Below are 24,530 nucleotides of genomic sequence, written 5' to 3'. Positions count from 1 at the left end.
TGGGCAAGGATGAGAATCTTGTCCCCACGCAGAGCGGGAGCCCCTACCCTTCAGCTCCTTGCTGAACGTCCTTCGAACTGCCCGGAGCACAGCATTTTCAAGTGAAAACTGTGTTAACAATGATCGATAGACAGAACAAGCAACTGGCTGCATGACACAGTTCTTCCTGGATGAGACCAGGGAAAATCAACGCGTGCACTCCAGCTCTCGCCGTGCCAGCCCAGCGGCTGCTCTACCGACAGGGACCCTGCTGCCAAACACCGCCCGCCATCCCCTTCCGCTGCTGTGCCAAGGTGGCAGCTCACCTGGCAGCCCAAACAAAACAGATTTCTTTATCTAACCTGGATGGCAATAAGCTAACCGGGGACCCGTCGCCTCCGGCAGCTGCAGCAAAGTGGCCGACAGTCTGTCCTGCACAAGGCTGGATGCAGAGACGTGGGATGCACCGTGTGCCAGGGTACCAGCCCACCAGCGCATCTCGAGGTCTCTGCCCATCTCCAGCGTTTGCCCGCATGTTGCGGGGCCTCTGGCTGCCCTCTGCAAGGGGCTCGTTGGTCGGGCAGGGGTGTGCGCTAGAGCCTCCACCTACCCGTATGACACACAGCCTGTACGATGGACGCTGCTGCTTTGTCCCCGGGACAGTAATTGTCCTGTTTGCTTACAGTTTGCTGCGCGTTTCTCCTCTCCACAAAGCGCACTGTAAGTAACATGAAAGCACAAAGTGGATAAATAGGCTCCTCTGACATGATTGGGCACATCTCTGAATGTTTATGGCAGAGAACAGATATTTAGGTATTTACAGGGAATATGTTTTGTCGGTGCCAAACCCCAGGTTTTGCTGTCAGAAAAAACAAACACAAGCACCGAAACTTGTCTTCAAATGGAAATCTGCACAGAAGAGAGTGATTTCCCCATCCAACCAGTTTTATTAGATATAAATATCTAATTATTTGTACCAAGTGCTGGGTTACCAAAGATTTTACATGCAACTTTTGTATCATGTGTAGGAGTCTTTATATTAAAAGACCTATGTATCTACATATATAAAAAAATGAACGTGATTTGAATGTCATCTGAAATATTTTTGCTTTTTCTCTCTTTTCTTGGGTTTTTTAAATAAAGATTAAAAAAAAAAAAAAGGAAGAAATTCTCTCTCAGTTTGTAGGAAATTTCCTGGCCTTGAACACCTACAACTCCAGTAATGCTATTAATGAGAGGCTTCTGAATTTTCCAGCAGGCTCTCTTCCTCAATCTTTTCTAAGGTTTTTCAATTTTCTAACATCTCTTCGGTGCCGTTCTTGTAATTTTATGAAAGCACATTCACAAAAAACACATTCCAAACACACTCCAGACTCACCAAAGACCATCCTTCCAAACACCAGAATTAATAAAATTAGTAAACATAGCAAACACTACATACAAAACTCATACGTAATACCCAGAGTATGTATCCTAAAACACACACAAAATCCTTATGACTCAAGCCCAAACTCCTACACTGGCCCCACACAAGAAAAAACATACACAAATATACATACATACACACTATATAGGCATATGCCCACACAACAAACACCAAGACAGAATAAAAACACACAAATAGCTTGATAAACACACACATCTCACCCATACATACATTACCTACCCAAACCACAAAAAACAGAGCCTAAATATAAACTCCTCCCCAACAATACACAAACATCCCCCAAAAACACACCACGCACCCAAACGCTTGCCAAGTATAATCACAAATACACACACCAAATACCTTCTTCAAAACATACAACTCATTAGAGGCAGCCTACTAACTACAGAAAAAAGGAGCTCAATGTGTATATTTAAAGGTTCAACACCTTATGTCAGCTTTTCATTTCTAAAGAGTTGGGAAAATGACAGATAGACAGACAGACAGGGAGGGGAAGGAGAGACTGGGCAGGAGGCAATGGGGAGGAGGAAAATGGAAGTTGCCTTGTGGGGAAGAATATGGATCAGGCTGTCATCTGGAGACCCATCTTCATCCAGAATTAATGCACTAAAGTTCTTTGTTTTTACTCTAAATGGTTTTAAAGAGACAGCAAGAGCTGTGCTCTGGATGCCAGGCGTGCCAGTACCTTGGCTGGCTCAGGCACTTTGAAACTGAAAAGGCGGCAGGTTCGGCATTTTAGGGCCAAGGTGGAGAACCCGGGCATGCACTGGAGAACCTGGACTAGGTCAGAAGGAGGAGGGTATTTTTTTTAGACTGCTATATATGTCCTAAAAAGTTTAACCTGTAAGGTCACTCATGGCACCCACCCAACAGGGAGCACGGTGCAAGGCAAGCGCAGCCTTACGCTACCCCGTCGGCAGCTCTGCCCTAGTGCTGTGGGAGAGGGATCAGCACTGGGATCCCCCGCGCCGACCAAGGGGAACATGGAGGCTCTGCAGAGCAGCTGGAGAGAGCTGCAGAACGCTGCGGGGAGGGCCGGCACGGCAGGCCCCCATCCTGCGCAGCTCTGCCACGGAGCGGGGCTCAGACGGGAAGTCTCCGAGGCACAGGAGCGAGCAAGCAGAAAGGAAGATGCTGTGGGGAGAGTAGAACCTGTCACCACTTATGAGGGGCACGTTCTGCCTCCCCCAGCACCCACAGGCACCTGCAAAGCAGCCCGAGCCAGCGAGGGAGGCCGGCGGCACCGCAGGGTGAATGCTGCGAGTCGCCTGGGGAATTGCTCCCGGGGCCGGCCAGGCACCGTGGCACAGGAGAGGCCTCACACCGACACTGGGAAGAGCAACCTTCACTCCCAGCCCCTGCGCCCCCAAAACCGCACACTGTCCTCAGCACCAAGCTCTGGGGGAACGGACGAGCGGCGTGCCGACCCCCCCATACCTCCTCCCTCACATGAATCAATACATCTCTACCTCCGACTCCCCTGCCCCGGGGGGGATGCTATGGTTGGGGCGGGGGAGGAAGAACTGAGAGCAAACAACAGCAACAGGAACAGAGTTGAGCCATTTCAATTATTCATATGCCAGATGGATTCTTTTCCTGCCCTTTTTTTTTTCCTACAAAAATAAAAAAAGGGGAGAGCACTGATGTTTGGGGAGTGAAGGGAGGAAAACATATTTTCCCCAAAACAAAGTGCAGAAAAGAGAGGGGAAAGCCCCAGCATTACCCATCTCTGTGCGTGGAGACCACAGGGAGTGCGAGAGTTTCCACTCACTGGGGAACTCACAAATGACTGATCTTTTATTTTACACACACAGAGCAAAATAGACGGAGAAAGTGCACAAAGAAAAATAAGAGAGAGAGAAAGGGAAAGAGGGATGGTGACAGAGAGAGAAAGGGACACAGAATGAGAGAGAGAGAGACAGCAGAGAGAGAGGGAGGGGGGCAGGCAGAAGAGGGCTTTGACCTTCTGTGAAGGATATAAAAAATCCAGCAGCCTCAGGGGACACCCAACTATCTAGCATATTGCTGTTAAAATGTCTGCAAAATTTAATACACTTGGCATGCCATCTAATCAGTCCTTGGAAACCACGGTTTTTCTCCCTCCTGCACTCCAACTGTCTCAGACCTCCAGCATTTGGGGATGAGGTTGGCTATTTTCTACAGATGACAGAAAGTTCAGTGTATGCACACACGGTAGGATGGGGGTTTAATTTGTGTTTCATTTGCCTTTTTTTTGGGGGGGGGGGGGAGCAAACAGCTGTCATTTTCCCTTTTTAAAAAAAAAAGTTTGTCCAGATTCCTGCATGCTGAAGGGCTGCTGCGGGATGTGCAGGGTACGAGTCCCTCGTGCAGAGCGTGCGGGCACACGAGCACGTGTGGGCACAGACAGGACGGACAGGAGAGGACGGCGGGGCGGCCGGCTGGGAAGTGCAACGGCATGCACACCCACGGCTCAGCGGGCGCCAAGGGGAGCGTGCACGGCGGTGCCGGCACACCCCGCCAGCGCCTGTGTGTGTGTGCCCGCGCTGCAGGTGCGCTTGCACTGCAAGCCAAAGCTCGTGCACGCTTGCCCGCACGCCCCGCTGGCGTGGGCACACTCACCACAGGGAATGGGCTGGGGGGGGCGAGGGAGGGTGAAACCAGCCCGAGGATGGGGCGGCACTTTGGTGCCCACGCTTCTTATTGAAAGGGACAGCTGCCTACACCGCCACACAACAGCAAAGGAAACAGCTCTCGGGGAAAACAACAACAACAAAAAGCCCCAACCCTCAGAATAACAAATACATCCAGCACTTGTTACCTCGTGCAAATGTCTGGCAGGAGCTCAGCGGGTTGCAGGACGCCAAAACAGCTGGGGAAAGAGTTTCCAAGCCGAGTGGGAGAAGGCCGCCCTTTCACTCTGTTAAGAAGGGGATGGAGGAGCCAGCACAGAGCGTGGCGCAAGTCAGGTGCTCTCAGCTGTGCCAAGACAGTCAGCAAAGAGCTCGAGATAGGATCAGGCCCTTCAGGAGGGGAGGCCAGTGCCTCCACTGGGTGTGGAGGTTTATGACCTTGGTCATCCAAAGAGGGGTCCCTGAGAGGTGAGGACAAGCACCAGCTCTAAGAGCAGAGCAGAGCAGAGCAGAGGTTCTCAGCTACCACAGAGGTGCTGCAGGGCCCCTGGTGCGGATGGGACCTGGGCCAGCTGATTCAGGCATGTGGACATCTAACCTGCTGCCTGGACAGCCTCGGCCACATGGACCTCGAGGGGAAGACAGAAACCCAGAGCCCTTCCCAATGTAAGGAAAGCGAGAGACGTACTGAGGAAACGGCTGAAGCACCAGGCAAGGAGGGAACTAAGCCCATGAACACCCTGAGACCCCGGAGCAGAACGGGCACGGCTGCTCACAGACAGGCTTGTCCTGCAGCTCAGGTTCTTCCCAACCCCTTGGGACTATGTCATGGGAAAATCGCTGCACAGAGGGAAGCTTCTGCAACTTGGAACAAATAAGGCTCCTGGCCCACTGAAGATGGGGCAAAAAGGCTTCTGGGTCCTCCTTTTCTTGGCAGAAGAAAGGACTTGGTGAGAGTGAGGGTGGAGAAGAAAGCACAAAGGCAGTGGACAGCACTGAGAAGAATTATCAGCGGAGGAAGAGAAGGTGGTGCTCGGCCACTGAAGGGATAGGAAAGGGCATGGATTCACAGGGCCACAGAGAAAGGACCTGAAAGTTTAAACCAAGACATGGGGCCCAGATCCTACCCAGTTCAATCAAAACTTTGTTCAGTAAAAAAGTTAATTGCTGAGGAACCAAATAAAAGAAACCCCACAGGCTGAAAACAGCTCAGAGTCTTTAATTAGCCAAAAACCCAAAGTGGTTACAGGAAAATGAGAGTGTAAGAGGGGATCCCGAGGGAGTACTTATGCTACTCCCCCTTCTCTCCTTCATCACCAAACAGCCCAGGGTAAGGCCATGGTAGCAGCCTCTTTGATAGCAGATTTGGGAAAAGCATTTGGGGTCGGTTTCTTTTTGCTGTCCAGAAGATAAGAGCCCGAGCCACTGAAACTCAGATTTGAGTCAGGCACCTCGTAACCCCGGGGGGCTTCAGACCCTTACGTTCAACCCCACCCCACACCAGATGCCTGCCAGAGACGCAGGGAATGCCCTCCCCTGTTTGTGTTGAGACAGCTGGCTCTCTGGCCCCGTTAGGGCCAAGGAAAATGAATTGCCCCTAGGGCCTAACCCTCAAAAAAGGGGAAAAAAAAAAAAGAAAAAAAGCTACAGGTTAGAAGCAGCTTGTTCTTCAATGCACTGAAGGATTATCCAGACAAATTTACCTATTTCTGCTAAATTTCACCAATAAATTCAGAACTCCTCCTAATCCCCACACAGGCAGGCAACTGTCTATAAACAGTTACATTCCCAGGTGCCCAGTAACTTGCCAGCCATTTCTTCTATTGCTTTAAGAAGAAAGCAAAGTGAAGATGAGAGAAGTGCCTGAGTGTTTTAGCTCTTCTGCTACCCCCACACACAGTTCACACCTTGCCCCTTAATTCCTGCCCAAGGCAACTGGACTGGGTTTGGAGTCTCACCCACGCAATTCTCCTCTCCCCTCTGCGAAGGGCTTAAAATCTCTGGTGTGCACTGAGCAGACAGCCAAAAGCTCTCCATTCTATACAGGCAATGCACAGACTCACCATGTGCATACATGGGACATAAGGAGAAAGACACACAAGCTGGAATCAGGGCGTAAGAGCCAACAGTACTGGAGTATGTGACCTGTGAATGGCTCTGGAGTATGTGACTATCCCTAGGAGCTAGTTATGGATCCTGCAGTCATCCAAGCTCAGAGCCTTCCCAGAATAATGGTTTCATGCGTGAAAACCAAAAAAAAGACCTTCAAAAATAGCATAAATGAGAAAATAACACCTTATGGAGGAAGCTTCCGGCCCATCCTAATTTCCAGGCTGATTCCACTCTACTCCAGCCTACCCCCTCCCCTGGGGCCTATCTAGCTGGGAAATCACAGACAATCAGGGAGGCTGTTCCAGCCAATTTCCTTCAGGGAACCTGCAACTTCCTCCTGGGACTGTCCTCCTGCTGGCTTATTACTGCCTCATAGAAGAAAGTGAGGGCCACAATTTTCCCCAGAACTGGCTCTACCTTTTCTCTTCTCTCTGACGCAGCACTGAGGGTCACAAATCTGACACGCCAGGTTTGGACAAAGGTAGTGAAGTGGAGGAGGGCTTGAAGAATGAGACTGGTAACGGTAGGAAACACGGGTAAACACAGGCGTTATGCAGAGAGAGAGAAAGAGAGGGAGGTACTCCAGCAGGCTGTAAATTCATATTTCTAATTACTTCCTCATGTTTTTCAGCACTCCTCAGTCAAGTTTGATTAAAATTCCTTTCAAGGGAAGACGCTCCATAGAGAGAGCTGCAATGGAACAGGCAGCTCCTGGAGTTTGCAAAATTGCTAGGGGTGGGCGTGCAATAGTGCAATAGTTTGGGAGCTGGGTACAGATCGATCCCACCGGCAACACGGCTGCATGTCCTGTAAGAAGCCACCCCTCGGACATAAAACACCAGTTCAGGTCTACCTGTTCTCCTACTGTCAGGGTACAAAATAGGACACAGCTCGCAGCCCTCATCCCTCAGACACAGAGCCGACGTGAGACAGCTTCCACAATAATCTCCTTCCTAACTGGCAGAGAGGGTCGTCCCAGGAGCACGTAAGAACTTCCTATGAAACATCTGCCTCAGCAGATGGGGGAAGCTTATGCTCCCTTCTACCTAAAAGTCTCTTATGCAGGGGCTAGTCCTCTCCACAGTAAAAAGCAAAGACCTTACATCCTCGTTTGGTTATTCAAAGGAGAAAAAGCCTGAGATATAGTAGGCGACAGTAATTTATATGTAACAGACATCCTTCCATAAGTATGAAAAGGAAGCATAGTAACAGAGAAGGACTAAGGGGGAAAGCCACATTTATCACCTTCAGTCCTAAGAAGCCTTGGCAGCATCCTTATATGGTGCCACTGTCACCAGGCAGGGGTGGTCTTCCCAGTGGACAGGAGGGTTTAACAAAGCTGCCTCAGGGATATTTCCAGGAATGGCTTCAGGATGAAAAGCTCAAAGGTTTTTCCTCAGAAACCCTCCCCTCACCAACTCACAGTTACTAGTTGTACAGGGTATTTCCATCGAATCTATTCCCTCTTCCTGCTGGCTGTAGGAAACTCTATTGCCTACAACTAGGCAGCTCCCAGGCTGCTGGGTCCCCTCTGTGTTCTCTGTCCATCTACAGACAAGATGCTCATCCAGTGCTACGGCCAACTCCCAGGCTGCATCTCCCACTCTCTGAGCCCTTCCAAGCCCCCAGAAGAAAGGGTATGAGCACAGCCAACTCTCCCTCCTGATCCGGCTCTGCCAAGCTCCCTGCAGGAAGGGATGCCCCCGGATGAGGACTGGGGACCTGAGAAGGTAAGCAGCACCAGGGTTTTTTTGTTTATCCTCAATGCTGTGGCAAGAGCGAGACGGAAGAGATGCTGCTGGATATCAGCCTCTGAGCTCCCTACACGGCTCTGGGGAAATCATGATTATCTTGATGCCTGGTTTCTCTCCCTTCACTCCCCCTCCCCTCCCTGCTCTGAATATCTGAATGTCTTGATGCTCACGTGAGTAAGGGACAGACCCTGCAACAATCAGCTGGGCCTGGAACAGGCAGGTTCTGATGAGTTTCCTCTCTTACGTGAGTCTGTCAGGACACACAATTCACAGTTCAGCTAACCAGGAGACATGCGATCCATGATACTGCCCACGCTAGCATGCAAACAAATGATAAAACACTCTTTTTGGTTAAGTTGCTCTCCATCATGTGCAAGATACAGGCCATGGAGATGAGTCCAGCCAGCTCTGCAACTTTCTTGTGCTTCCTTCCCATCCACTCTGTGCCCAGCCTGTAACAGAAGGATCTAAGGACTAGGAGAGGAGGCGGCAGAAAGATTCCAGCTGCACCTCAAATCCTAAATTCAGGACCACCACTGTGCTTAGGCACAGAAGTGCAGAAAATTAAGCTTACTGCAGCACTGTTTACAAGTGAAATCCGACATTCAGACATGGTCAGGGTAGGGATGAGGGCTCATTCTTCATGTAAAGCCCTTTGGGTGACGCAAGCTGAAAGGCGAGCAAACCAATCCACAGCAGGGAGATCACAAAGTTAGTGTCTTATACCTGCAATCGCTGCAACCTAAGCCAGCAAGGTGCATGCAGTCAGAGCGATACAGATGAGCATCACCAACTGGAGAGCTGCCCAGTTTTGGGGAGCTGCATGGAAAGCATGCCTACACAGGCAGCAAGGGCCCAGAGCATGCCCAGGACCTGCCGCTGCTGCCGTTGGAGATAAGGCATGTGGGGTGTTGCGTGCAGGTTGCACATGGTACTGACCATACCCTGGATGTGGGAGAGCAGGGGGACCCACGTGCCCTGGGAGCAGAGGAGTGTGTCGGGATGCAAAGGAGGCAGCAGCTTGCGCTGCGTGGCAGGAGTGTGATCAAGCGAGGCAAAGCCCTGCACCACGTCCTCCCTGCTGGGAAAGTGCACGGGCTGTGTTTGGAGAAGGGAACCTCTCCTCTGAGAAACCCAGAGGTGGTTTGAGGGGGGGGCCTCCGACTCCAAAGTCATCCAAGTTTCTGAGGCAATTAATTTACTGCTGAAAGAAGGAGCAGGAAGAGCAATAAAAGAGCCTTTGTACTTAGGGTGGGGCAGGAGCATGGGAAGTCATTTCAGAGAATAAGGAGTTGGGGGCAAACAAAAACAAAAAATAAAAATAATAAACTGATTGACAAGCTTACAAGAAAAGCCACATTTTTAACATTCTTAATCCCTAGAATAAACACACAGGGAGGAATGAGGACAGAGCTGGCTGTCCTCAGAGATCACTGGCAGAGACTGGGCTTGGTGCAGGCAAGAGATTTTGTGCTGGTGGCTGCTGTGGATGGTACTGCCCAAGCCAGGGAGAGGTGTGCGGGAGAAACAGGGCAAAGGACGGTAAAATCAAAGGTAGACACTCACTTGCATCTTAAATCTCTCTGCTTATTTGTTTCACGCTCTCTGTACTACTGCTGTTTTAATACAATCAAAATTACACTAAAACCACAGAATCAAACACGTCCCAGCCAATAGTGGAAATATAGTGGCACTTTGAGAGATCTACACCTTCTTCCCACCTGTCAGCTGCCCTAGTAAGAACCCAACTGCATGACATGGTGTCCCCCCCACGCCCTGTTTTTATCTGATTCCCATCCTCCCCCAAAGCATCCTTCAAATTTCTCCAGGATAGCAGGAGTTAAATGGCTGGTTTTAGTGGTAGAGACATGTTTAGGAAGGGATTGAATTTGCGCGTGGTACAGCCGGTTCCCTGTTTATTAATAAGCTATTTATCATTGGTGTTGCTTTTAATACCATTTTGGCTTAATGTTGTTAATGAAATATAAATACCCGCACTAATGATGTTGGTCAGGAGGCAGCGTGGGCCACTGGCAGCTTTGCAGGAGGGAGGCCAAACCGCGGCTGTGTGTATGAGAGGCTGCGACGGCGCGACTGCCAGCCTAGCCTCCGGAAGAGCCTCCCCACGCACTCCCACCACAAGGCTGCCTAAGCACAGCAGGATGAGGAGGGGTGCCATGGGATAGGATGGGATGGGATGGGATGGTGTAGTGCTGGCAGGAGGGCAGAAAGAGGTTTCCAGCGGCTCTAGACCACTCTGGTGGCCCAGGCCCAAGGTAGTGCCCATCAAAGCTGCCCAGAAAGGAAGGTGGCTCAGTATCACAGTTCAGCTCCAGCAAGGGACAGGACTGCTCCCTCTCAACTCCATGCCTTTTGAGATCACAACAAGAAGCAGTCCCAGCACAACATGTCCGTGTTGGGGACCCTGCAAGCTACAAGGTAGCTGTCTAGATGGAAATATGTAGAAGAAGAAGTCAGATGAGTTTTGTTTGCTTAATGCAGTTGCCCCACTGGAAGAGCGATCTTGCAGGCTCTGTGCTAAGCTCCCCCAGGGCAGCTCCCACACGAGCCCAAGACCCCTTCAGCAAAGAGGCGTTCCCCAGCGACCACCTCAGAGCTGCTTGTGGCTCATTCCGGGCTGGCCGCAGGGGCTCGGGCTGGCTTCAGGCCATGGGGTGCTGCAGGGTGGGGTGGGGCAGGAGAAGCTCACCCGGCTCCTGGGACCGCCTGCCGCTCCACAGCCACAGCCTCGCTCCACAGCCCAGGAGAGGGAAGGGGCCATGCTGACCTGGGTCTGCTGTAGGGATGGAGAAAATAAAGGAGTCTCCGCCCTTGCAGGGAACAACGTCAAAAGCTTGGCCTTTGGCAAGTGTTCAGAGGCTTGCTCTGGGTCTACGGAGAGAGCTCACACAGGTCCCTCTCCATTAGCTTGTGTCTAGCACCGTCATGGGGCAGGGATTACAAATCTCCCTAAGAAGGCTTTTGGAAATCCCATCTTGCATTACCATTTGCATTAGAGCAGCCCCTAGAGAGAGCTGAGGCCTGGGCACGTTCTCAGAAAGAACCTTGGCCTGGGAGAGGTTTCAAGGCACCAGAAGAGTCTGGTATAGAAAGACAACATGCAGAACAGCTTTGGGACTGGTCAGCGGAAAAGGCAGGGGAAAACCTATGCCCTACCCAGCAGGCACACAGCTCCTGAAATCAGAAGAGAATCTGAAATGGATCTTCACCACCAGGAAGAGTTCCAGACTTCCACAAGCCTCCAGAACAAAACCAAACACTTGCCTCAGGTGCAAACTCCAAATCCTGTCACTACCTGAAGAGTCACTAAAAAGGCAAATTTGGAGAAGAAAATATATCACACTCTGTCTTCAGACAGCTCTCCTAAGAGTAACTTGTCTTGCTCCAAGCTGACCCACTCCACTAATCTCATTTACCAAGTAGGGAACCAAAGAGCTCCCTACAAGGCTGGAAGCCTAATCATATGGGGGGACTAAGTGCAGAGGATGACCATGCACCCACCAAACCCTCCCAGGCCCAGAGCCCCTGTCTTCTGTGATCAAAAGACGTGGCCTCATGCCTTCCTTCTAGTTGCTGCCTTTGCCACAAAAGCCAACCCATCATCTATTTGCATAAACTGCACAAAGATACATCTCCCTCCCTCTCAGTTCCCATCAACACCCTTTTTTCGTTTGGTTTGCAGTCTTCCTCTTCCTCTCTCCCAGGCAGCCAGTGCAGAGGAAGCTTCAACTGGTCTGCACTGGGAACTCTCCTGGTGTCCCCTGCCACAGGGAGCGCCATCAATTTACACTGTTCCTTTAAGACGTTATCTTTTAATTTGGTGCTCCCCCTTTCCCCTCCTCAACTAACTGATTTATTAGTTTACATCTCATAAATTGTAACCCCTCGCCTCCCCCTTCACCCTCCCAGATGCCATAAATCCCCTTCAGGGCCTCGACACCCTTCTGCATGTGGTGCAGCCCCCTGCCCCCCAAAGTCACCTCCGAGTCCCCAGGGAGTGCGGGGCTCATTTGCTGGGGGTTTGGTCTAGCTCGTCTCAGCAGCTAATCCCTTGGGTGGCTCCTGTCAGATTATTAATTAGCTAAAGCGGATCGGCCCTGGAACAACATGCGGTTGGACTTCAGATAAAACAGGACGGCAGAGGCTTGGCATGTAGTTGTTTAAAGGGACATTGTCCCTTTTTCCTCTTGCCTTCTCCTGGGGTGGGAGGAAGGGGAGGAGGAGGAGACGGGCTACTTCCACAGCCGCTCGAATCCCCCCAGCAGTTTGCTGCCAGGTCGCAGGGCTGCGCTGCTCAGAGGGGAGTGAGCACAGGCCTGGAGGTGCAAAGGACAGGAATGGCAGGCACCATCCCCACCCTCACCCTGTGGCAGCTAAAACTTTTCTGTATGTTGGAAAAGCTTTAGGAACCTGCTCAGAGGCATGCAGCACCCGGCTGGAGGGTCTCACGGCTCCTCGCTGCCACCTTCCCTCTGCCGTTCCTTGTCCACTCATCACTCCCTACAGAAAACTCAGTATTTGCAACTACCTCAAAAAACAAGGCAAAAGCTGTTCCAAGCGGCCATGGTCATCCCCGCTTTGAGAGCAGGTATTTTAAACCAGAAGAAGCCATACAGTTTGTATGCATGCATTTAAAAGCCCCCTTTCTTATGGTCTCCTGGGCAGGATAAAGAGTGAGGAGTCTCATACGCATTATACTGGAAAGCCTGCAAGAGCAAGCTGGAAAGAGTCAGCGCAACTGATGCTGGGGAGCAGCTCACCTCCTCGCTCCCTTCCCACTTTGGATTGTTTTGACTCAAACCGATGAAGCTGAAATATCGAGTCACAACGGCACTAAACTTCATTACAAGCTCTTAACACAGATTACTTAATAAAAAACAGTCTGCTTTAATTGCTTTTCCCCCATTAGCATTTCTGGAGGAGAAAATTCTGATTAATTTGAAGAGGCACATTTCCCCCACCCCTCGTGCTGGCCTGTGAACCAGACCTCCTTCCCACACCAGCCTTGTCCAGAAGAGCATCCCAGAGAGCAAACAGAAAGCCCAAATCCATACAACTCTGAAAAACAAAGGGACTAAGGGCCTGGATGAACAGATGGGAGTAATGGAGTGAAGCAAACAAGGGAAAGAAAAATCTCCTCTCCTTTCTGGCGAACCCATAAAAAGTGGCACAGGGGAATGAGTAAGAAATGGGTAGAAGAGAACAGCATAAGGCAGGATAGCTATTGTGGCAGGGGTCAAAGAGCAAGCCCAGAAGTTTCTAGGTGACTGATTTGGTAGGGTCCTGGGAAGCACCTTCACCTCTCTCTGCAGCTGGGAAAGGGGCAAGAGGCAGCTCTGCCAGGGGAACGTTGTGTGAATTTTTAAACTTTGGGCCAAAAGCCTGGAACCACAGTACTGTCCACATGCAACTGAAATGGTCCCTGTTCCTTGTTCAGGCCCTGCTTGGATAGCTCGTTCCAGGAGAGGGTACCTGCACTTTCCCCCTGGCTAGCCACTCCCAGGTTAGGAGTGCTGGGAAGTCAGGGATAGGTGAGGGAACTACCCCTCGTCATCCAGCAGCTTCCCCTGGACTGGGAAAGCCAGCGCTACATGTGCAAAGGAAGGAGCCTGAGCCTCCTGCAGGGGAAAGACAGAGCCCAGCTGCCTCATGGAACTGGCACAGCAGGCAGCAGTGCTGGGTTGTGCTGCTCCAGCAGAAGATGCCAAGAAGCTCTCCTCACTCCATCCTCAGGACAGGTCTCTACCTTCATCCCTAACTGCTTCAGGGATTGAGGATGTCCAGCTACCTACCAGTTCCTCAAAGATCGGATATCAGAGAGGACAAACTCCTTCTGCCCCACACCATATTGACCAGCTCAGGTAGGATCTGCACTGCTCCACTGCCCCAGGTAAAACAAGTCTATCAAAACCTTCCTGGCCTTTGGGCAAACTGACTTCAGCTCCTGTTGTAACTAGCCCTGGTGAGGGAGGATGGCAACCAGGTTCCCGAGTAGGCTGTTCTCTAGGTCAGCACACTTCAGGGACGTGGTAATCAAGCAGGAATTGCTCCCATGTGCCAACTCTAGTCAACATTGCAAGGCTCTGTGTTTTTCTTAAAGCCTGAGATCTTGCAAGTTACCTAAGAATTTTGTTTTGTACAACAATGTATGTATAGTGCTATCCCTCCCTCTGCTCTCCCACTAGCAGGGCACAGCAACCTGAAATGTGATCTGTGTGCATCCCAAACACATAGAAACCTTGGTATTATTAAGTCTTATAATTGGGGGGAGGAGGGGAGTAGCTTTTGACTTCTGAAAGGACAAGGCTAGCAATATTGTTTGCTCATTTTACTTTCAAACTCACCTCAGTTTGCCCTCTCCTCTTTTCTCTTGTATGTTCTATTAATGTACAGCTAAGACAAACTCAGCAAGAATCACAAGAAAGACACTGGGACAGATCGTAAACTACCCTGGCAAAAATCAGGATCGTTCTGCTGGCTGAAAATGCAGCTCTGCTGCTTTACATCAGCAGATGGCTTACCTGTGGCTCTTAATGGTTAATATATAACTGCAGTAATAACAAAAAAAAGCCCCAGCATTAATACAGAATTTGTCAGAGGCAATATGCTAAAAAATCTTTCCATATTCAGCTCAAGTAGTGAGATAAGCCTCACCTGCGGTACTGCCCCCGTGGGCTGAGCACCACCTCTGGAATGAGCCCCCAGTAGAAGACATGAGAGAACAGATCACATTCACTTTACAGTATTTGTTCATTTTTCACATTTTTTTGTTTTTATCAACAGATTTCTGAGAACTACATTTTGAACATGCATTTCCCTCGAACACTCATGTGCATACTTAGCACTGATTGCTCCAAGTGCTTTCCAACCGGTTTTCCTTGAGGAACTCCAGCAGGTCAGCGTCCCTGTTGGTTCCCGCTGGACAGCTGCCTGACAGACGGACAAACAGCCCCACACACAGTGCCCACCAGAGCTGAATGTGTTTCTACATGTCTAGTGGAACCCCGCAAACTGGCAGAGCACTATTAACCTTTTCTTTTAGCTCGCTGTTTCATTGGGGTGCTATGGTATTGCTGCCCAGCTGAGAGAACTGCCATTGGACCTAGTAAGGATAGGAAGAAATACTGTCAGACTTCTCCTCCCAACTCTGCTTCTGAGTCATTATTAGCATAAAATCAGTTTTGTTACATCAGTGAAGCTTGAGTAAATAAACCACGACTCATCACTGTGTTTTATTTTGCAATACCTCAGTGGGCTCCTCTCTACAAATAAACACTATTAATGTTCATTGCAATTGCAGGAATATGGGGAAGGAGAGCGACAAAAGCACCTAAACCAGTCTAAAACCTTTCTGGAGAGCAGTAGGGTGAAATCACAGCTTTTTTGAGAATATTGACTTTCACAGGACAGGTGTTCAAAAAAAAAGGCAACCCTTACTTGAGGAGACTAAAAGACAAATAAATCATGCCCGCAGGTCTGACAGGGCTGATGGGTAAGAAAGATTGGGAAACATCCCGATCCTCTTCTGAGGAGCCAAGGCTGAAATCCTGACTCCACTGAGGTTTATGGCAAAACTTGTGCTTGCTTTAACAGCGCCAGGATTTAACCTCCATAAAGTTCAAGTGTGAAGACAGAAGCCTTAGGAAAGAGATGGCCATCTTCATCAGCAATGGCTCAAGGAGATTGTGGATACCACAAGTCAGAAAAATGACTGAAGGTGGCAGAGAAAGCAAGGTCTGGACCCACGAAGGCCTGGCCCAGTCCTGTCTCCTCCAGTACTGAACATCCTTTTTCCATCTGAGTTTTTGGGCAGGCTAGTCTCCTGCGTAACAGTCAGCCAGGCAACTGTCAGCCCTCACTTAAGCACTGGGCTTCTTTGGGGCTAAGCTGCTCCACGTACCCATACACGTGAGCTCTGGGCTCGCATCTCACTGTGCCACAGGCTCTGTACTCAGAGCTGCTTCAGCCCCTGGGAGGGATCCTGCCCAGCTGATTTCCTCACTGCCGGAAAACCTCTCCAGCTTTTGCACTTCAGACCACTATTGGCCCTCCCATGGAAGGGCTGTAGGTGCAAAATCACTAGCTGCTGGGCATAGCAGGGCTTCTGAAAGGGCTTTGGGCTGTGCCTACCTTTAGTTTGAAACTAAAACATTCTGTGTCTCTCAAGAGCCTTGCATGTGTTCCCTCCTCAGAGCCTGGTACCAGGGCCCTTCCCTAAACCTCTGAGCCTTTTCAACCTGCTTAGATCTTGTTGCTGGACTTGGCCCTCCATTAGGAGGCTATATTAATGTCTGCCGTTATCCAAATGAGCAGGAGGTGCGAAGGACCTTAGTGGATCAGGCTTCAGTCCCATTCCCAGACCAGATATGGCAAGGACAGCTATAAGGCCCGCCGAGCACATGATCCTCTTTCCCCTCCTTTGACTTCCCCCCATTCAGCTTTCCACAGCCGCCAACCAAACATCTGATCGAAGGCCCGGGGGAGGGAGTCAGAACTGTCCAGTCTGGTTATGAGTGAAGGTCATTGATCTAGCGCAGACCAGGGATGCGGAAAAGAGGGGAGGGAGGAAAAAACCCTCAGAGAGAGAGAAGAGAGGGAGAGAGGCAGGCAGAGACAGCGCGCGAGTGAGCGCAAGGGAAGGCAGCAGAAGTGGCTGAAACACGGTTTCACACTCCGAGACCCAAGGGCTGTTGTCAACCCGTCCTTCATGCTCACATCTTGTCACACTAGAGGTCAGGTCTCCCAAGCGTTCCTGGAGAGCTGAGCTAGCCCATATGGCAGGCAATATGTTAACAATATGGATCAGCTGCTCGTCAGGGCCTGAGCAGATGGATGTGACAACCCTGCTCTTATCCCAGACAGGCTTTTAACATCTTCCCTCTCCTCAACTCAGCCATACTGGAAGAGCTCGGCCCAGGAACTGTTGCCTACAGCCTAGGCAGACCATGGGGCCACAGGTCAGAACAGGCAGCATGGAAATGCCTGCCTTGCTTTACCTGGATGGCAGCAGGCAGGGTAGAGCCCCATTCAGACCAGTGCAGGCAGGAACCGGGCCAAACTTTTATCCAGTGAGAGCGTGCTGTAAACGGAAAGACCTCGCTATAATCCAGATACGTGCTATTAACTCTTAACCAGGGTGATACAGTAGATACTGTATTCAGATATATGTATATGGCATGTTACCACCAGATGCCACACGTTACAGTCTAGACTGAGTTTTGTAACTGCCTGGGAAAATTTTCTCTCACAGAACAAGTAATACATAAATAGATGTATATTTTAATGGGCAAGTTAAACTCCTCCTGGCAAAGGCAGGCAAGTTGATTTCATACACAGGCGGGTAAATTTCCACAATGATTTTGCAAGGCTGTTTCATATTCCCCAGCTCAGGATCTGAGCCGTCGGGGCTGGGCCAGCTTCAGTTCTGCGGAAGGCAGAGTTCCCACTTCACTCCCTTCACAGTTGTGCCTATGTGGTGATCCCAAGGATCCTAGCAAAAATAACGCAGTCAGACCAAGTTAACCCCCAAATTTACGTTTACTTTACGATCGAGGCAAGGAGAAATATTTTGCAAACTCAAACACAGACAAAGCAGGTATTTCTAATCCTTTCCCCCCGTTTTTTTTAGCTTTTTCCCCACATAAAAGGCTACCCTTCATGAACTGAACAAGAAATCTCCCTCCAACCCTTATAGCTCTAGGACTAAACAGCCAGCTTGTGCTTATAAACAGAGAGTGAAACAGCAATCACAGCCTAGGGATGGGCTCTGGAGAACGTGCAAACAGCCTCAGTAGCCCAAAGTAAATTGAGCTTGTTTTGAAAGTAGAAGCCATACAACTTGCTCCAGGGCTGAAGACTGGAACACAGGGATTTCTAGTCCAGAGCATGAGCGATCACAAAGCCACATGCCTGAAAGGCTAAATGCATCTCCTTCACTGAAGTGATGCTTGTAGAACTAGGGGGACTTCAGAAAACAGCTGGAGTCAAGGGAAATATTTCTATTGTCTCTAATGAGCTTCTGTCCGTCAGAAAACAGCCCCTGAAGGACACTCAGCTTTGTACAGGCAACACACCCAGTAGGTACAAGGAGGAGAAGGCAAACATCGAAAAGGATTACTGATCTGTAAGAACCTGAACCTTAAGGTTCACTTCAGCTCTGAAGGAATTCCTGATGTATCAGTCTCCTCCTCTTGCCTTCTCAGAGGTCCTGCTCACCCCAGGTCCATGTCAGATGGACATGCAGGGCTTTCAATACCAGGAGCTACATAGGCAGAAACCTGTGAGAGGAAAAGCTCCCTCTGATGGAAAAATGGACCCAGAACCTATGCAGCAGCTTCCTCAGCAGAGCTTTTCCCCCTGGATATTGGGCCTCTCTGGAGAGGCACAAAAGGACGTTTGGTGGAAAATCTACCTGCTGCAGTCAAACCTGAGAATTTGTATCTTATTCAGTAAAACCTCAAGGCTCTTCATGTTCCACTACCCTATTCCCTGGGGCAGAGCTCCAATTTGGGAAGCTCTCTCACCTCTGGAGGCCTGGGAAGGCGTGTGCCACTGCTCTAAAAGGGGATACAGGCACCAGAGCAGCTCACACAGGGATAAAGGCTGTAGTTCCCTACATTAATAGTTCAAAACCAGGCTTTCCAAATAAAGCATGCCAGACCCTGGAGGAGTTTCAGAACTAGGAAGGTGTGGGAAGGCACAGTTCACCTTTATCCCATCCTGAAGCATACTGTATTTACTGGCAGATTTACTGAAAGCACTCCGGTCTGTAGGCTCTGAACACGTGGCAAAGCACTAAGCCCTGCTGAGCCTTAGAGGATCACGGCTGTTGCTCTTTAAGGCAGGGCACTCAGAACATGAGTAAATTCCCCTGTGCCGCACACAGCCAGGGATGGTCAGGGATAGCTGAAGCCCCAGACCAACATCTCAGCCCCGTGACTTTTCTTGTCTTCCCTATTGCTAAGCCAATACAGTCCCTCCACCCTGATCCTTCTAGTTCAGGTCGCAGCTGTACCTGTGACTCACAACAGCTTTGGATACACTGCTTCACCCAGGTATCATTTATGGCACAGCAGCAAAAGACAGAGGAACATGGTGATACACAATCCCCACAGGCGTTTCAGGTTGCTGATCTTCATTCACGCATCACTGTCATCATTTAATGGTGCCAACACAGCATGGAGACACCACTGAAAAAACCTCTACCCCATATAGAGAAGACATAACATCATACAAAGCCCAGACACAGCGAGGATCCTCAGCCCCTTCTATCTGTAGCAGTATGGCAGTGCCACCAGGTACCTCCCAAATCCCCAAACCATTGAGAAGAAACACATTGTTCCACTGTTGTTATCCCACAGCTGCTTTCTTCTAGGCCATGTTGTGCCATACCTTTCTTTGTAGAGAAGCTGTGACGGGAGCCAAGCAGTGAAGAAAGTAAAATGGCTTTTAGAAACACAGAGTCCCACCCCCTCACAACCTTTCTGAGTTTCCCACTGTGACCACAGACATCTTCAAACTCCTCTTCTTTTGTGAAACAAGTCAATCAGAAACTGTCCCACACAATACTTACCGAGGGGACTCCCGTGCTAGCCTGTTCTGGCATACTACTTAGCTAATTGTTAATACCGCACAGCAGCTCATTAGGAAGAAGGAGGCTAAGAGAGGGAGCTATTCAAACCAGCGCTTTGCTGTGTCAGCTGGGTGCCTCTGTCTGTGCAGAAATGGGCAGTGATGTCAGGGGTAAACCCAGTCCTACTTGTAAGCCAGACCAAGACAAACCAACACCCCACCACGGATTTACCACCCAAACCAATGACTTTCAGCAGCTCTTCTAAACTTTAAAGGCTAGAGATTCCCCAGGAACTGGAATGGAGGCTTTGGAGAGCCAAATTCACTCACTCCAGTCCTACTTTAGGGTTTGATCACAGAACACAAAGCCAGTACCTTGCATTGAGAAGTCACAGGCTTCAAGGTCCATTCCAGTGTACAAAGCCAGGAGAAAAGTCAGGTTCTTTGTTTTGGAGGTGGTCTCCGGCGAAGACAGTGTGAATTTGATGGCTTCCCTTCACTTGGTGAAGTCTCTTTGCCCTGTGGAGAGTATCAAAAGGAAATGAATATTCCCTACTGAGCAGTACAAGAGCTCAGGTGAATCATGAGCACAAGCAATGACGCCGGCCTCAAATGCCACAGCCACCCACAGATCTCAGCCCTTGGTCACACACAACAGTCCAGCAAGGCAAGGCATTTCACGTCCTGCCAAACACATTGCAGCCCAATCTCCTTCTCTGCCCTGTGTGGTGCTAGCAACTCAAAAGTCATGGTACAAACCACCTAGATGACCATCCAGTGGGCCGCGCACTCCAACTTTCCCCTGAAAAAAATCCAGGTCAATCAGCTGTAGAAGCAGCCTACAGAACTAAGCCACTCCTTGCAAAGAGCTTCCCCCCCATAGCCAGCTGAGTGTTTCTGCCCAGGAGAGATCATGATGCCACCCCTCCTTTGTGGGGCAATCATTCGCTTGTGTTCATCTTACAACTACCGGTAGAACGGAGCTCTATCATCAGTCTCCTACACCCCGACATCAGATGTAACTCCTCAGCCCCAAAGATGTTACAAATATAACCAGATGAGACAAAGGAAGAATTATTATTTCCAGTTTAGTGAGGCACACAGTAATTAAGTGACTTGCCAAAGGTCACTTGGCAAATCTGAGGCAGAATCAAGAACCAAAACTAAATCTCTCAAATTTTGGTCCAAGAGCTGGACAACAAAAGTCCCACTTCCCTTCCTGTGCTCCTTGGATGCACACTGCTACCTTTGCAACAGGTTTCACTCTTCTCCCCGCTTTCCCTAGACAGTTAAGACAATTCCCTTCCATTTCCTGCATTGGAGGAAATATATAAAGTACACAGATTAAAAGAACAAGAACTTTTACCTTACTTACAAAATTAAAAAATGTCCTAGCTTCAACATTTGACAGAAGCTCAGAGGCTTCAGACTCTTCTGTGAGGTGGGATTGTAAACTGGAGGGTTTTGTTGTTGGTGGTTTTTTTTAATTTCCATCAGACAAAAATAAAAGAAGCAAAACAAAAGAGGGTTGTTGAGATCAATTTGTGATAGGTGCCGGGCCAAAGAAAATGGAGCCAAAGAAGTCAGAACCCTGCAACCAGCAACCTTTGTGTCAATTTAAGCAAATATTGTGGCGTTTCCATGGCAATCCCTGTTTTGAATATCCACTACACTCACTTTTTAAAGGGCTTTTCCTGTTTGCGTTTCAACTTCAAAACCTGTAAATATTTTCAGCCTTAACACATCCCGACCTCCCCCAGCCTCCCAAATGAGATACTATCAAAGCTCTGACATGAAGTCTTCTGTCTGCGGTACCCCAAAGCTGTGAAAATTCACAGCAAAAGCAGGTTGGCAGCCTGCTATCCACGGCTGGGGACAGCAGAAGCACGGCTGGACCTTTGTCCCGCTCTCAGCACGGTGCCAGCCTCTTTGCAGTAATAGGTACAGGATCCCGTTCCTTTCTTTTCCAAAACTGAGTCAAATGAGTCCCCGCAAACACACAGCACCGATAGCATCTGCCCAAGGTGAGGAGCATGCAGCAGGTGTTTTGCAAGCCTCTCTCCATCCCACTCTGCCAGCTCAGGCCACCTCTGACCCGCCGCACCAGCCACGATTTCTGCTCGGAGCCTCCTCCTGTGACCTGCCCGGGGCCGGCTGCTCGCACGGCCCCAGCACTGCCCCCCGGCCTGACCTGCGCTTCCCTCCCTTCCCCTCTAACCTGAGCTGAACTGAAGCTGTCACTCACAATGATTTATGCTATGCTGCGTCATGCGCAAGTGGGAACGAAGACGAGTCAACTTTGTCCTCACTTGCAACCTGGGTTAGGGTGGAAATTCTCAAGCTTCCTCAGCAGCAGCGTGTGGGTACCTGCTGTGTTGCCCTGTCCCTGCTCCACCAACACAGAGCCCATGGGGAAAGCCCTGGTGCAAGGCGCCCTGGTCAGGTGCTGGTATCAGCTGTCGGATCTGAGCACCAGGACCCTGGTGTTAACCCTCTCCCCGAAGCATCTCATGCTGCTTTTTTTGCATGCACGGAGGTGAATGGAAACACCTTCTGCTGTGCTTCAGAGACACGTTGAGGACTTTCATCCCCAGTCCCCCAACTTCTAAAGCGTCGGCCTGTGCTGCCAGAGTGCAGCCCCTCCCGGCAGCCATGGGAGTGCACTGGTTAATTCTGAGTTTCCTGGCTATGATGGATTTGTGCCAGGCCTCAAATGTTAGCTTAGTGTAATTTTTGGGAAGTCAATTTCCTTTGGGTTTTTTTTTCCTTTTTTTTTTGTTGAAGCATTTTTTCCTCTTTTCTTGTAAATGGAAAAGTAGGAGCATTTGAATGAGCGTCAGGACAGGGCCATCCATCCATGGGCTGTAGTTTCCCAAGAGCATTTTATAGGCACTGGTACGTGCACAGAACAACCATGGAAACAAACACCAAGTGACTTCAAAAGCCGTTATGCTGAATGCCCACAGAGGCAGCCCCAAGGGAGCAGTCCTGTCTCTTGCATGAACAGCGTCACTCCTTGGTCCTGACCACCTCTCCCACAGTGCTGGGTGCTTCTGATACCACCAGCAGATGATGCATGATACCTGCTGTCCTGGCCAGCTTCCAGCTCAGGTAATTACATCCTACAGGAGTTTCAGCTGGATATTTTACCCCTTCTTCACTTCCGGCCCTGAGCTGCTGCGCTGGGAGTTGCTAAAACCCTGTGCAGATCCACCCCGGATGTGAGTGTGTGCCAAGGGCTGGAGTGAATTCTGTGCATCCCTGCAGGTCCCAAGAGCCTGGTGCTACAGCAAACAACCTTCTCTAGAAACACACAATGACATACCTTCTTACATACATCCCATAATACCCCCACCTAAGATGAGGTGCAGAGCTGGGAAAACAAAACTGGCCTGCCACACTAGGAACTGACAATTTCTGGAGGCCTGTGCTTAACACTACCCAATGGAGCAGTCATCTGGGACATGGACACGGGCTACTCTCCTTCCTTGAAGTGGAAACTCTCCTCCCATCATCTCACAGGCTCAGAGAAATTAAAACTTGTGGTGTCAGTGGTGTAAGGCCAAAGCCACAGCTGCCGGTCTGCCTCAGCCAACGGCATCACATGCCACAAGGGATACTAGTGGTGTTGAATGTACTGGAAAGATGGACCAGGCTTAGAGCACCCATGAGAACGAGCCTAGCAGGGTTCATGACAGGCCAAATCAAAAGGTGAGTGTCTTCACTGTGCCTCTGACCCCCTCACAATGCTGCCACTAAAAAGCCATGAGCAGGCAACGCTGGCAGGACAACACTGGATGCTCTCACCAAACCCTGCCAACTCGCATTTCAAAGGGCAGGCAAAGATGCGGGTACCCCATCCTCCCGAGGGAGCTCTGCTTTGGTATTTGCTACAGCCACAAGAATTGAGAGCCCTTCAAAGCTGTCCAAGATGTAAGAAAAAGACCTGCTGACCCACTCTCCACTCAAGACAGCTCAGGAGGCACCACGTTCGTAAGCGGGCTCTATCAAATCTATGTTTTGTGCCCTCTTTGTCTTCTTCTTTCAGAAGATTCTGGACCAGATCCTCACCCGGTGTAAAATCAGTGCAGTTTCGGTGGCTTCAGTGAAGTCATGCCAATTTAAACGAGTTGAGGATCCGGCCCTCCAAGTTACTGGAGTTGCCAGTTCTTCCTTTGGATAATCCTGAGGGTGATTTCACAGCAAGCAGCAGCACAGGCCCAGCCAGACTGGCAGGATCAGCTGCGCTTTTCTACCCCCCACGAGTAGGGCGGTCTGTGGCAGAGTCCCTACGGTGAGACCCTGCTAGAGCAACACTGGGCGTATCATCACTTGCTTCTTTTCTTGAGTTTCCTTCTCTCTGTTGCTTAATGAGAGATAGATACAGCACAGAGTAAATCACTCTAGGCTTTGGATCCAGGGATTCTAATCGCTCTCAGCAGGGGAGCTCTTGGCTTTCAGGGCACTGTGTCATACAGCACACTGAATACCCAGGCTCGCTGTGTATTTGGAGAGGGGTGCAGGAGCAGAGCTGGTCACTTGTTCAGCAGCAAAACCCAACCAGGTTAGGTCTTCATTTGCTACTGTGAAAACAGCACGTCTTTATGAACAAACCAGATCTGGTCTTCCACTCCTTCCACCAGCCTCTACTCCAAGGAAGGTGAAGAGCCCATTACTGCCTAGTGAGCAGCTACAAATCCCTTCCTTGTCCCCAGTGCCACTCTCACCCTGCCATCTATCCGCACCACGTCTTGCTGTGAGGGAATCAGGCAACGCAGGCACCAGGAATGTGGCAAAACTTCAGCAGGCACTGGGTGCGCAAGAACTTTCTGTGCTCTGCCCTCACAAGTCCTTCGCTATCCCCCCAGAGCAATTTTCTAAGCAACAGCGCGGTTGCATTCCCTTCCCTATCTCCTAATAAATATCATGCTAAGCAAGATGAGTATCTTCTTCCCAGACCAAGCAGCATGACCCACTTTCTGAATCAGGGCAGATGCAATTGGGCCCTGGAGTCCTGGACCCCTCCCAAAGCAG

The 24,530-nt window shown here is 50.0% G+C and overlaps 1 protein-coding gene across 8 annotated transcripts in view; it reads right to left on the bottom strand.

Annotated features, from left to right (window-relative positions):
* Nucleotides 1-24,530, bottom strand: part of CASZ1 (castor zinc finger 1) — a 243,292-nt gene that overhangs the window by 153,370 nt on the left and 65,392 nt on the right. For all 8 annotated transcript variants that reach the window (XM_054222318.1, XM_054222316.1, XM_054222314.1 and 5 more), the window contains one exon: nucleotides 19,872-20,015. The gene's annotated coding sequence lies outside the window, so the exon portion shown is untranslated. The remainder of the gene's footprint in view (nucleotides 1-19,871; nucleotides 20,016-24,530) is intronic.

Source organism: Rissa tridactyla, chromosome 16 (genome assembly GCF_028500815.1).
Source record: "Rissa tridactyla isolate bRisTri1 chromosome 16, bRisTri1.patW.cur.20221130, whole genome shotgun sequence".
In the NCBI taxonomy this organism is placed as follows: domain Eukaryota; kingdom Metazoa; phylum Chordata; class Aves; order Charadriiformes; family Laridae; genus Rissa; species Rissa tridactyla.
The sequence above is the reverse complement of the archived record's forward strand: the minus strand, read 5'-3'. Positions and strand labels throughout refer to the sequence as shown.